At 42.1% G+C, this 12,424-nt stretch overlaps 1 long non-coding RNA gene across 1 annotated transcript; it reads left to right on the top strand.

The window, feature by feature from the left end:
- Nucleotides 1-227: 227 nt before the first annotated feature.
- Nucleotides 228-4,538, top strand: LOC126993172 (uncharacterized). The gene is made up of 3 exons (XR_007747491.1): nt 228-655; nt 3,454-3,571; nt 4,368-4,538. It is a non-coding gene; the product is annotated as an uncharacterized LOC126993172 (long non-coding RNA).
- Nucleotides 4,539-12,424: the final 7,886 nt, after the last annotated feature.

Raw genomic sequence — 12,424 nt, 5'->3', positions numbered from 1 at the left:
TCAAGAAGGGGGGGGGGGGAACTCACCTGAGGGACAGTTACAACAATTTAGTCAGAACAGTAAAGAAAAGCACGCGTATAGCAAAACGTAATTATAAGATTAGAATTGACAGGGAAGCAAAGACCAATCCAAAGGGTTTCTTTCAACTTAAAAAAGACCAAGGTTAGGGATAAGATAGGGCCGCTTAAGTCAGGAGAATCACTGATAGATACAGATGAGGAAATGAGCGAGGCGTTAATAACTATATTTACCAAAGAAAGATTAGACGACATACCTCAGGGAGAACAAATCTACAGGGGAGAAGAGGTAGAAGGATTAAACTGCTTAGCGTGACATGATGGCGTTGTCGTTGGTGTTGAGAGGTGGAGGTCCACGTATGAGCTACCAGGCAACCAACCAGTGACGTCGTGGTCTTGAGTCCTTGATCCACTTGGCCTTCGGAGCTCGAGGCATCTCGTTCGAACCGGTGCTGTGCTGGCGGGGGATCGGGCAGTGCGCCGCCAGCCACTCACCCACTTAACCAATTTTCCCCGTCATTTTCCCTGCTCAGTGAGGGGTTGGGGGGAGCTTGAGGTAGGAGAGGGCCTTGTAAGGTCCGTCTCGCCTGGATGTGGCCATTTTCAGAGCAGCAGGTCGACCAAATCTACTTAAACGGGTAATTTTCGTTGTCGTATGCAGCCTATTGAATTATTGAGCGGGTGTGTGTGTGTGACGCAGGACTGTGGGTGAGTGACGGCAAGATGGTGGTGGTGGTGGTGGTGGTGTAGCCAGGAATGGTATCCTATCCTCAAACATGTCGGCGCCCGTTACAACCAAATGAAAAATGGGGAAAATATTTACGTGAAAACTGGTGAATCTTAGTTTCCTTCTCTACGTCTAATTATTTTCTCGGAGACTTAACCCTATCCGATGCGAGGGGGTACATATCTGGCCTCCCCTCAGCACTTTTTATACCGTTATTATTTTTTTTTTTTAAACTTTCCACTAGCTTCTTTTCACTCATTATTCATTATTGTTTTACACTATTGATTCGGTACCAGTACTTATTGTTCATGAGCGTTATATCGTTGTTCAGATAAATGAGTACGATGCTAGGTGTTACGATCGCAAAAATTTGAAAACGTCGGAGCGGATAGGGTTAAGGTTCATATCCTCAAACGTATCGCGCTCCCGTTACAACAATTTTACAAGACCACAGAGAAGATTAACTGGGTTTTCATGGGTGAATTTCCTTTTCATGGTGCAGAAGTCGGGTAAAACTATCACCGGGATCACAAAACATTCCAGCAACATCCCAGCAACTTCTACGAGAGGCTTTTAAATGGAGAAAGCGATAAAAAACAATGGAGTGCAGCCAGGAACTGTACCTATTCTCAAAATTTGATGTTTCGGCCAGCGGTGCCAGATTGTCGTACTGGCCCTTTTAAATTTGCCGATTTCCGACCCAAAAACTGTCTCCTTCACCCCAATGACTGGATTAATTTATAGTTCTCGGTGCATTGGTTAATTATTGATGTCTTTTTACATTAATTAAGTGTCCGGAAACGGTAAATACAATATGGTGAATACGATAATCTGGCACCCCTGGTTTCGGCACCCACCCACCCACTATAAAAAATCAAATCTTAAGTGGCGGCTCTGACGTAGACAGCCCGCTAGACCCTGTTGCAACGTTGCAACTCTGCCAAGTGTTGTACAAATTTATTTGTATTCACTCACAGATAGAGAATCAATCATAAAAAACATATTTGTTTTTATACTATAGAGTGAGAGAGAAAGAGAGAGACACGGGGAGAGAGAGAGAGAAGGGTGTGAGAGGTACGGTGCGCGAGGTCAGATGGAGACATAGCACCAGTGTCTACCGGGCTGTCTACGTCAGAGCCGCCACTTAAGATTTGCTGGACTATACCACCCTATCTGACACGGTTTTCGCAGGAGTTTTGGGCATTTCCAGGGGTAATTTAATGACTTTAGTGGTAGTGTGACGCCTACTCTGTACGAAGGACCCCCCAAAAAAACTCATTATAACGCGATTAATCTCCTTTTTTGCCTCTAGAAATATTTAATGTGTGAGGCGGAAGCTTGTGAGAATCCAACCAAGGCAGGAGTCGCAGGCTGTTCTCAAACGTATCGGCGCATCAGTCCGCCTGTTTGAAAAGCCTCTCGTCTAAAAGTTGCTTGGGTTTGCATAGACGGTGTTGTAATGTTAGTGATAAGTTTGACATGGCTTCTGCACCTTGAGCCGGGAAAACACACCCATGAAAACCCGGTTAATCTCCTCTGTGGCCTTGGGGAATAGTCGCAATAGGAACCCGGAACGTTTAAGAATGTGGGAAGATAGATAAGTGGAGGCGGCAATGCTCCCTGATGGGCCAATTGCCTTTACAAATTGATCTCGTTTGCGGTTTCACTGTGGTGCAACTTGGGATAAGGAAGTGTAGTGACCCTCTAAATCTTCCCGTTTTCTTCACCTTCATTTCTTTAGTCTACCCTTTGACTTACCACGTTCTCTTTCCCTTCCGCCTTCTATTACACACATCCTCCATATTTCATCGGGTCTTGGGTCACTACATCATACACACTTACCAAATCATCACCTATATTATAACAAAGTCACCGATGTACATAATTACTCCAAATCACCAACATTGTATATATTAGTGTATATCAACCTTTGTACCGCCATAGAAGGAGGAAGGGGCACAAGGAATAGTCTAATTATACTCCCGTATTAGTATTTATGTTAATATTTGTGTGTTTGTGTAATGAAGAAATGATATCTTGACTGCATCCCATGTCTTCTCAAAGTTGGATGAGACGGCAGGGCAAGGAGACACCCAATTAGGCTATGTGTCTGGGAAATGACGATTCGCATTAATATTCATTCTCTTGATGTCGTTAACCGATGCACGAAAGATCTCTTGAATGCTGATAAGGCAATAGTTGGTTAAGCTTCTTAGATAGATATATTCCTTTCTTGCAGACTTGATTTCGCCCAGCATTTTTTTTTTTTCATTCTAACACCCCAAAACTACAAGGGGCATATCTTAGTTTCTTTCCTTACGGCACGTTCATTTCTTGGAGACTTAAGTACATATTCTTAAACATATCAGACTCCAATTAAGAGTTTTCCAGTGCCACAGAGAAGATTAACCGGGTTTTCATGGGTGTTTTTTTCCCGTTCATGGTACAGAAGTCGTGTAAAACTTTCTCTAGAATCACGTCAGTCTATACTGAAAAAGAAACCAAAATCACAAATATACATTTCCTTACTCTTATTTCCCTTTTCTTTCTACGTCAGATGTACAGTGCGCAGCGGTCTTTCTTCTGAGCCGAGATGAGACGGTCGACCGGACTTGATACGTAATTGCTGTCCTGTTACTAGCTGAAAAAGAATAAAAAATCACACATAGACATTTTTTTACACTTATTTCCCTTTTCTTTCTACGTCAGATGTACAGTGCGTAGTGTTCTTTCTTTTGAGCCGAGGTGAGGAGGCGTTCTGGCTGACTTGATAGCTGCTGTTCTGCGCTGTGGGTTGATTGCTGGATGGCAGACTCCCGCTGACAAGGTAAGATGAGGAGAGGCATTGAGGAGAATTGAACGAGATTTAGGAGTGATTTTCCTCTCCTTATTCCTCCTCTTTTGCATCTCTCAGCATTCCGCACACGAATTTCTTTTATTGTTGCTCTTTTTTCTGTCAGACTTCATGAGGAAAATGACACTGTGAACTAGCCTCTTACGTATATATTTATTTATTTATCTTGTGCTTATTTAGCTATTTATTTATTTAGTTAGTAAGTTAGTTTGTTTGTTGGTGAGTTTGTGGTTAGTCAGTCAGCCAGTCAGTAGGTCAGTCAGTCAGTCGGTTGGTCGGTTAGTTAGTTAATTAGTTGGTAAGGTGATTAATTAGTTACTTAGCTAGTTAGTTAGTTAGTTAACTAGTTATTCGTGTTGTGTTTATTCATGTTTTATTATAAGAAAGAGGATCAATGTCCACCGTTGACCTTTCAGACGGTGTAGAAATATATAACAAAACCATAAAAAAAATCATTACAGCTTAAGCTTATAACATTACACAACTCTAAGTTCATATATACAAGGTGGTACACAAAGCTTCGTATTCTGAGAAGCTTCCCCCTCCACCATCGACCACTTCCAAGGCCGAGAAGAAGATTAAACAGGCTCTCTGCAGTGTTGTTTTCACGTTCATGACACAGAGGCTTCCTTTAACTACCACCAGGGTCACAAAACTACCCATGGTCAATATTTATGTCGGTGGTTATATAAGAGTTAATTACTATACGGAAAAAAAACATACAAAATAATTTTCTGGGATCATCTTATTTTCCTTTTTGCTACATCAGAAGTCCAGTGCGCAGCGTTCTTCCTTCTGACCCGAGATGAGGCGCTCTGCTGGACTGGATACGCTGTCCTGCTAGCTGAAAAAGAAAAAAAAAATCACACAACTCTTACGAAAGCCTTAGCAAATGTGTGTGCCTATGCGCCGGAATGTAAAAGAACATGGCCCAGTGATGTAAGAGAAGAATACCTATAACTTATTTTACGTTCTCCCTTGGCGCTGGCATAGGCTTTTTTGGTGGGGCCTGATGGTCGGCCTCAGTGTGTTGGTGCAGACAAGTGTTTATAGAGGCGCCATCTTGCTTGGCTCATCTTTGATCCTATGTTTAGAGAGAGAATCAAGAATCCGGCTTGATAGGTGGTCTTCAGGACAGCATATGGGTAGTGTAGGCCACTCGGCGGTGACTGAAAAATCCCAGCTAGCTTGTGGCGGCGGGAGGGACGCGAATCCGGGTTCTTATGCAGCCACTCAGTTATATAACCACCAAGGTCATAAAACTACTCATGGAGAGGCTTTCCATAACTACGAAAACCTTAGCAACTGCGTGTGTTTGGGTGCCAGACTGTATAAAAGTATGACCCAATGATGTACGAGGAGAGAGATATATTAGTAATGCAATAGTATCGTGGGTATTGAGTGAGGCAGCCGAATACATGAGCAGGGACAGGGTGTTGCTACTTGCTCATCGACTGAAGCAAGGCGACCGTCATTGCAGGTGGAATGTGACACTTCATAATTCAACGGAATGGGACGTGAATATATTTATGAGTCCCGCTGGAATTCTCGACCTTGGGGCCATACTTTGCTAACTTACTGTTCAGAAAAAAAGGCAGTTTCGGAATTGCTGTGCGTGGCTTTTTATTTTTTTTATTGATGGTGTGTATGACTGCCTGCCGCTCTTCAAGTTTCTAGACACAATCATCGTTCTGTTTAACACGTAATGGAACCTTCGTGAAGAGGACGTTTTACTTATCTCATTTTATTTTCCTTTTTTCTACTTAAGGCGTCCAATCTAATTTCTGTTAAGCTGTATCTACTCATGGGAATTAGATTATCTTAATACATCAAACACCAATAGATTCATTATTCATTTGTTTATAATAATTTGGGGATCATACAGATAGAGGGTTTCGAAATGGTGGCCTGGTGCAATAGTTCTTTCTTTAGAACTACGACATGTGAGGGTCGGTCAGTTCGATCTTCGCTAAGGACAAGAGATTCATTATTCATATTTGTTTATAATTATTTGTGGCTCCTATAGATAGAGGGTTTCAAAACGACGACCTGCTGCAACTTTTCTTTCTCCTCGGTTAAACTCCTCGGATAAGGGATGTCATATTTGCCTATTACCATTTGGGGCACTTACAGATTGAGGGTTCTAAGCGGTTGCCTGGTGTAATTCACTTTTTTCTCCTGGTCTACAACTCGGAAGGGCCGTAGTTCGATCCCCGCCTCGGTAAAGGGATTCATTATTCATATATGTTCACAGTTATTTGGGGCTCTTCCATATAGAGAGTTCCAAAGCTGCGGCCTGGTACACTTTCTTTATCTTGGAATCTAACTTGTCGTGAGGGCCGGAGCTCGATCCCTGCCCCGCGTGTCACAGGGAGTGGTTGTGGCACCTCCCATTAATTAGTACTAGCACGCATGGCACGCACTGGGCTGTTTCACAATGACACGATAGAATTATTATTATTATTATTATTATTATTATTATTATTATTATTATTATTAGTAGTAGTAGTAGTAGTAGTAGTAGTAGTAGTAGTAGTAGTAGTAGTAGTAGTAGTAGTAGTAGTAGTAGTAGTAGTAGTAGTAGTAGTAGTGGTATTGGCAGTAGTAGTAGTAGTAGTAGTAGTAGTAGTAGTAGTAGTAGTAGTAGTTGTTGTTGTTGTTGTTGTTGTTGTTGTATTAGTAGTGTTATTAATATTATTGCGATCCGTAAAAGCGTATTTGTATTAGTATTAGTATTAGCAGCAGTAGTAATAGTAGTGGTATTAGTATTAGTATTAGTAGCAGTAGTGTTATTAATATTATTGCCATCCGTGAAAGGGAATCAATAGAATACATAAAGACTGATATAAACCCAGAGTCCTCTCGATGAGCAGACACGGATATGAAAAAGAAAAAAAAAGTGACAGTAAAGTAAGAAGAAGAACAAGAAAACAAAAGAAAATGCTTCGGTAGGTTGTTTCAGCATGCATCGTTCACTCCCCCCTTGTGGGTTATGTTATCCCCAACAAACTGTCGAACAGCAACAAAACCGGCCGGGCGAGGAAGGCGAGCACTTCAAGATGCACAAAGAACGAGACGTCGCCAGATTCGTCGCGCCCGTCAACATGAGCTCACCCCGGCGCCACCCACCCACCGACCCACCTTGCTTACGCTTCTTAGGTCTCACATCAGCTATTTCTAAAGGTTAATGAGGGGATCAATCGGGTTTTAATCGGTGTTTTTTAAGGTTCATGGTACAGAAGAAGGCTCAGACTACCAGCAAAGTCATAAAACTACCCCTGGAAATACCCCAAATTCCTACGAAGGCCTTGTCAAATATGTGTGCTTGGGCGCCGAAATGTTTAGTAATACATCTCTTATTTTCACGTCTCACTTTTAGATCGCGGAATTTGCAGCATGATATCTTGAACGTCTCGACATTTGCCTGCCACGAGAACACTTAGGCAAGCGTGTTGAAGGAATAGCTTTCACGACAGACTGATTTTTATCTTTTCGGCGTTTTTTTTTTCCCCCCGAAGTAAACCCGCAATTTCCGTTGGTTAGAAGGAAACTTAGAAGGAATCTCGCCTTTGAATGTTAAACGTCACTTCCAAAGGCTTTATTTAATACGGCTTCTGCTGGTGTTCATAGCTCTTGACAATAGTGGTCTGGAAACAGAATCATCGCGTAAGGAACATGGGTACGTGGTATTTCACAGCCATCACGTTAAAGGATTAAGTTGTGCTTATGAATAGTTGTACAGGACCAAGATAATGTACACAGATGCTGAAGATTTCTTTAATACAGGAAAGGAGACAGCTCAAGGGCAAAAAAAGAAAAGAATGATGAAAAAGCCAACTCTTTGTTTCTGAAAATCCGTCACAGCCATAGCCTACACGACAAATGGGACAGAGAGAGAGAGAGAGAGAGAGAGAGAGAGAGAGAGAGAGAGAGAGAGAGAGAGAGAGAGAGAGAGAGAGAGAGAGAGAGAGAGAGAGAGAGAGAGAGAGAGAGAGAGAGAGACACACACACACACACACACACACACACACACACACACACACACACACGTGGTTGGGGGAGGGAAGGTGATGTGAGTGTCTGGTGAAACCTTATAAAATCCTCTGCCAAGGCTAAATAACCTGACATCAGATTACATGTCACAGCTCTTAAGGTGGAAAGTCATTTTTACGGTGGAAAAAATCAATTTAAAAAAAAATCTCAGTATGAACTTGCGAGGCTGGTGCCGAGGTAATGCGCCGCACTGCCAAGCGTTAGAGCGTCATGGTGGCCTTTAATTAAATACCTACTACCCTATTTTTTTTTATTTTTTTTTTTTACGTTGTTGCCTATTGCGCCGGTAGGCATCTTCCCGGTGGGGCCTGATGGTCGGCCCAAGGCTTCTTCCAGGTGGGGCCTGATGGTCGGCCCAGCCCGTTCTGGCGCAGGCGAGTGTTTATAGTGGCGCCATCTTGCATTGGCTCATGCTGCCCCCCGGAACTCGTTCTTGATTCGCTTGGACGGCTTCCTCTAGAGTCCGGGTTGATGGGTGGTCTTCAGGACAGCATGTGGGTAGTTTTAAGCCACTCGGCGGTGACTGAAAAATCCGAGTGGTAGCGTGAGGATTCGAACCCGCGGCGAATGTGGGTCCAGTACGCTATCACTTCGGCCACCGCCTACCACGGGGGATTTAAACATATATACTGTCACTTCTCTTTGTGTATCTTCTATTTGCATCCTTTTCTTCCGATTTTTTTGTGATTATATGTAATTATGGTACTGTATGATAGTCTCTCCACATCTCCACGCGGGGAGAGAGTGAGTGTGTAGCGGGGAGGGGGAGGCAGTATTGATTTTGTGGAGGAGGAGGAGGTAGTAGGTACACGCGCTCTGCACTCACACGTGCGTTTCTTTTTCGCCAGCTTATACCGTCTTCCAGTGGATTTTCAGACAGTATGGTAGTGAAGAGGAGTGAGGCTGCAAAGAAACGTATGAAGGTGCCTAAATCTACTTCGAGGAAAATCAATTGTGAGCACACCTTTCCCGTAGCAGTGACCTGAGATGACCTGAAAGAGCTTCCTTGGAAATCTGACCTCTTGAACATTATCAGAAGAGTTAGATAAGGAACGAGACATAGTTGTGTTGTGCTAGAAAACATCTCTGTACCGTACAATGTCACCTAAACATAAAAGTGCTTTTTTCTCAAAATGAAAATTTTAATGTAAAGAATTATATATCTCGACTTGTATTGGGACGATTTTTTTTTTTTTTTTTTTTTGCAGCATAATACTCAGAAGAGAATGATCTACAAAACTACATAGTGAGATTCGTTAATGTCGAGGTTTGTAGGAGCTGTGATTTTTTTTCGGTAGTTTTTACAGAAAAAAATTACCGCTTGAATTGATTTTGTTTTGTGCACTTATTATTTGCGAAATACAAATGATAATATGTAGTATTGTTCCGTTGGGTGTCTTTTAAATCTCATATAAAGGATATTCCTTTACTTTGAATAGTTTTCTGTGAATACGATTTTTTTTTGAGAATATGTAAAACTTAAAAAAAAAAAAAAAAATCCATCAATTTTTATGAAAATTATATCAGGGGTACCTCACAGTCTAGTGTTTAAACTATAAACAAATCATTAGTCTAGACGAAAAATTACGCCCGCAGGAGATCAAAATGTCCGAACACGACCGTAAAAATGACTTTCCCCCTTAATTGTCAACCCTTATGAGAGAGAGAGAGAGAGAGAGAGAGAGAGAGAGAGAGAGAGAGAGAGAGAGAGAGAGAGAGAGAGAGAGAGAGAGAGTGTGGGATGCACAGTCTTCCACTCGTAACATCACAGCAACTCGTTCAAGACTGAGACGGAACAGCTGATGATGATAATGATGATGAGGAGGAGGAGGAGAAGGAGTAAGAGGAAGAAAACGAAGTAGGAAGAGGAACAAAAAGAAGAAAAACAAGAACTTCCCTTACGAGCCCCATCCCTTTAAAGAAGAGGGAAGAGGAGAGAACAGGAAATAGATTAACAAAAAGAAGAAAAAAGAAGAAAAGGAAACAGACGAAAACTCAGAAGCTCGTGATAAGATAGGCGAAGATTAGAACAGATTTGACACATGGTAACACTTTTAGCGGCTTCATAAAGGTACCACAGAGAACCGGGAGCTATTTTTCAACATAACCTTATTCCCTTAATGCTTGCGCCGACCACTTTAAAGAAGAAGGAAGAGGAGGAAGACGACGAAGCAGTAAAGGAACAAAAAGAAGAACAAGAACAGATTTATATTTTTAAATGACTTCACACGTAACACAGAGAACCGGGAGCTATTTTTCAACATAACCTTATTCCCTTAATGCTAGCGCCGACCACTTTAAAGAAGAAGGAAGAGGAGGAAGAAGACGAGGTAGGAAAGGAACAAAAAGAAGAACAAGAACAGATTTATATTCTTAAATGACTTCACACGTAACACAGAGAACCGGGAGCTATTTTTCAACATAACCTTATTCCCTTAATGCTTGCGCCGACCACTTTAAAGAAGAAGGAAGAGGAGGAAGAAGACGAGGTAGGAAAGGAACAAATAGAAGAACAAGAACAGATTTATATTTTTAAATGACTTCATACGTACCACAGAGAACCGGGAGCTATTTTTCAACATAACCTTATTCCCTTAATGCTTGCGCCGACCACTTTAAAGAAGAAGGAAGAGGAGGAAGAAGACGAGGTAAGAAAGGAACAAAAAGAAGAACAAGAACAGATTTATATTTTTAAATGACTTCATACGTAACACAGAGAACCGGGAGCTATTTTCAACCATATTTCTTTGCTAAACTGAGAGATTCGTACAGATTTATATTTTTTTTAAAAGACTTCATACGTACCACAGAGAACCGGGAGCTATTTTTCAACCATGTTTCCTTGCTAGCGCCATCCCCTTTAAAAAAAAAAAAGAAGAAGGAAGAGGAGAAAGAACAAAAAGTAGAAGAGGAACAAATACAGGAAAACAAGAACAGAAGAAAATCGGAAACTTGCGATGAAATAGACGGAGAGATTATGACAAATTTCACACAGGGTATATATTTCTTAAAGACTTAACACATGCCGTAAGGATCCGGGAGCTTTATTTTCCTTTAAACGTATTCCCTTGCGGGCGCCAACCCCTTTAAGAGAGATCTGATACTTCCGTGAGCCGAGACGTGACGCGAACCTGGGGTCAACATTCTCAGACGCTTAAATTTCGGCTCTCACAGCAAATACTTCAAAAAGCCACAAAGAAGACTAGTCGGGTTCCTATGAGTGTTTATCCACGTTGACGATGCAGAAGCCTTGTCAGACTATCACTGGGCTCATAAAACTACCCAAGCAAATATTAACACAACAGCCTCCTCTACAAAAGCCTTACCCCGAAATGTGTGAGAATATGGGTCCTGATCGGGTTTTCAAGAGTGTTTTCCACGTTCACAGTGCAAAGGCCTTGTTAAACTATCACTAGGCTCATACAACTACGCAAGGAAATATTAACACAACCTCCTCTACGAAAGCCTTACCCCGAAATGTTTGAGAATATGGGTCCTGATCGGGTTTTCAAGAGTGCTTTCCACGTTTCCAGTGCAGAATCCTTGTCAAACTACCACTGGACTCATAAAACTACCCAAAGAAATACTAACACAACCTTCTCTACGAAAGCCTTACCAAATGTGGGTGTATAAGCTCCGAAATGTTTGAGAATAGGGGTCCTGATCGGGTTTTCAAGAGTGCTTTCCACGTTCCCAGTGCAGAAGCCTTGTTAAACTATCACTAGGCTCATACAACTACGCAAGGAAATACTAACACAACCTCCTCTACGAAAGCCTTACCCCGAAATGTTTGAGAATATGGGTCCTGATCGGGTTTTCAAGAGAGTGTTCCACGTTCCCGGTGCAGAATCCTTGTCAAACTATCACTGGACTCATAAAACTACCCAAAGAAATACTAACACAACCTCCTCTACGAAAGTCTTACCCCGAAACGTTTGAGAATAGGGGTCCTGATCGGGTTTTCAAGCGTGTTTTCCACGTTCCCAGTGCAGAAGCCTTGTTAAACTATCACTAGGCTCATACAACTACGCAAGGAAATACTAACACAACCTCCTCTACGAAAGCCTTACCCCGAAATGTTTGAGAATATGTGTCCTGATCGGGTTTTCAAGAGTGCTTTCCACGTTCCCAGTGCAGAAGCCTTGTCAAACTACCACTGGACTCATAAAACTACCCAAAGAAATACTAACACAACCTTCTCTACGAAAGCCTTACCAAATGTGGGTGTATAAGCTCCGAAATGTTTGAGAATATGGGTCCTGGTCGGGTTTTCAAGAGTGCTTTCCACGTTCCCAGTGCAGAAGCCTTGTTAAACTATCACTAGGCTCATACAACTACGCAAGGAAATACTAACACAACCTCCTCTACGAAAGCCTTACCCCGAAATGTTTGAGAATATGTGTCCTGATCGGGTTTTCAAGAGTGCTTTCCACGTTCACAGTGCAGAAGCCTTGTCAAACTACCACTGGACTCACAAAACTACCCAAAGAAATACTAACACAACCTCCTCTACGAAAGCCTTACCAAATGTAGGTGTGTAAGCTCCGAAATGTTTGAGAATATGGGTCCTGGTCGGGTTTTCAAGAGTGTGTTCCACGTTCCCAGTGCAAAAGCCTTGTTAAACTATCACTGGACTCATAAAACTACCCAAAGAAATACTAACACAACCTCCTCTACGAAAGCCTTACCAAATGTAGGTGTGTAAGCTCCGAAATGTTTGAGAGTGTGGGTCCATCTGAATCCCGCTTCGAACAAGTTTTGCTTCGGGAGAGA

Source organism: Eriocheir sinensis, unplaced genomic scaffold (assembly GCF_024679095.1).
Source record: "Eriocheir sinensis breed Jianghai 21 unplaced genomic scaffold, ASM2467909v1 Scaffold574, whole genome shotgun sequence".
In the NCBI taxonomy this organism is placed as follows: domain Eukaryota; kingdom Metazoa; phylum Arthropoda; class Malacostraca; order Decapoda; family Varunidae; genus Eriocheir; species Eriocheir sinensis.
The sequence above is the reverse complement of the archived record's forward strand: the minus strand, read 5'-3'. Positions and strand labels throughout refer to the sequence as shown.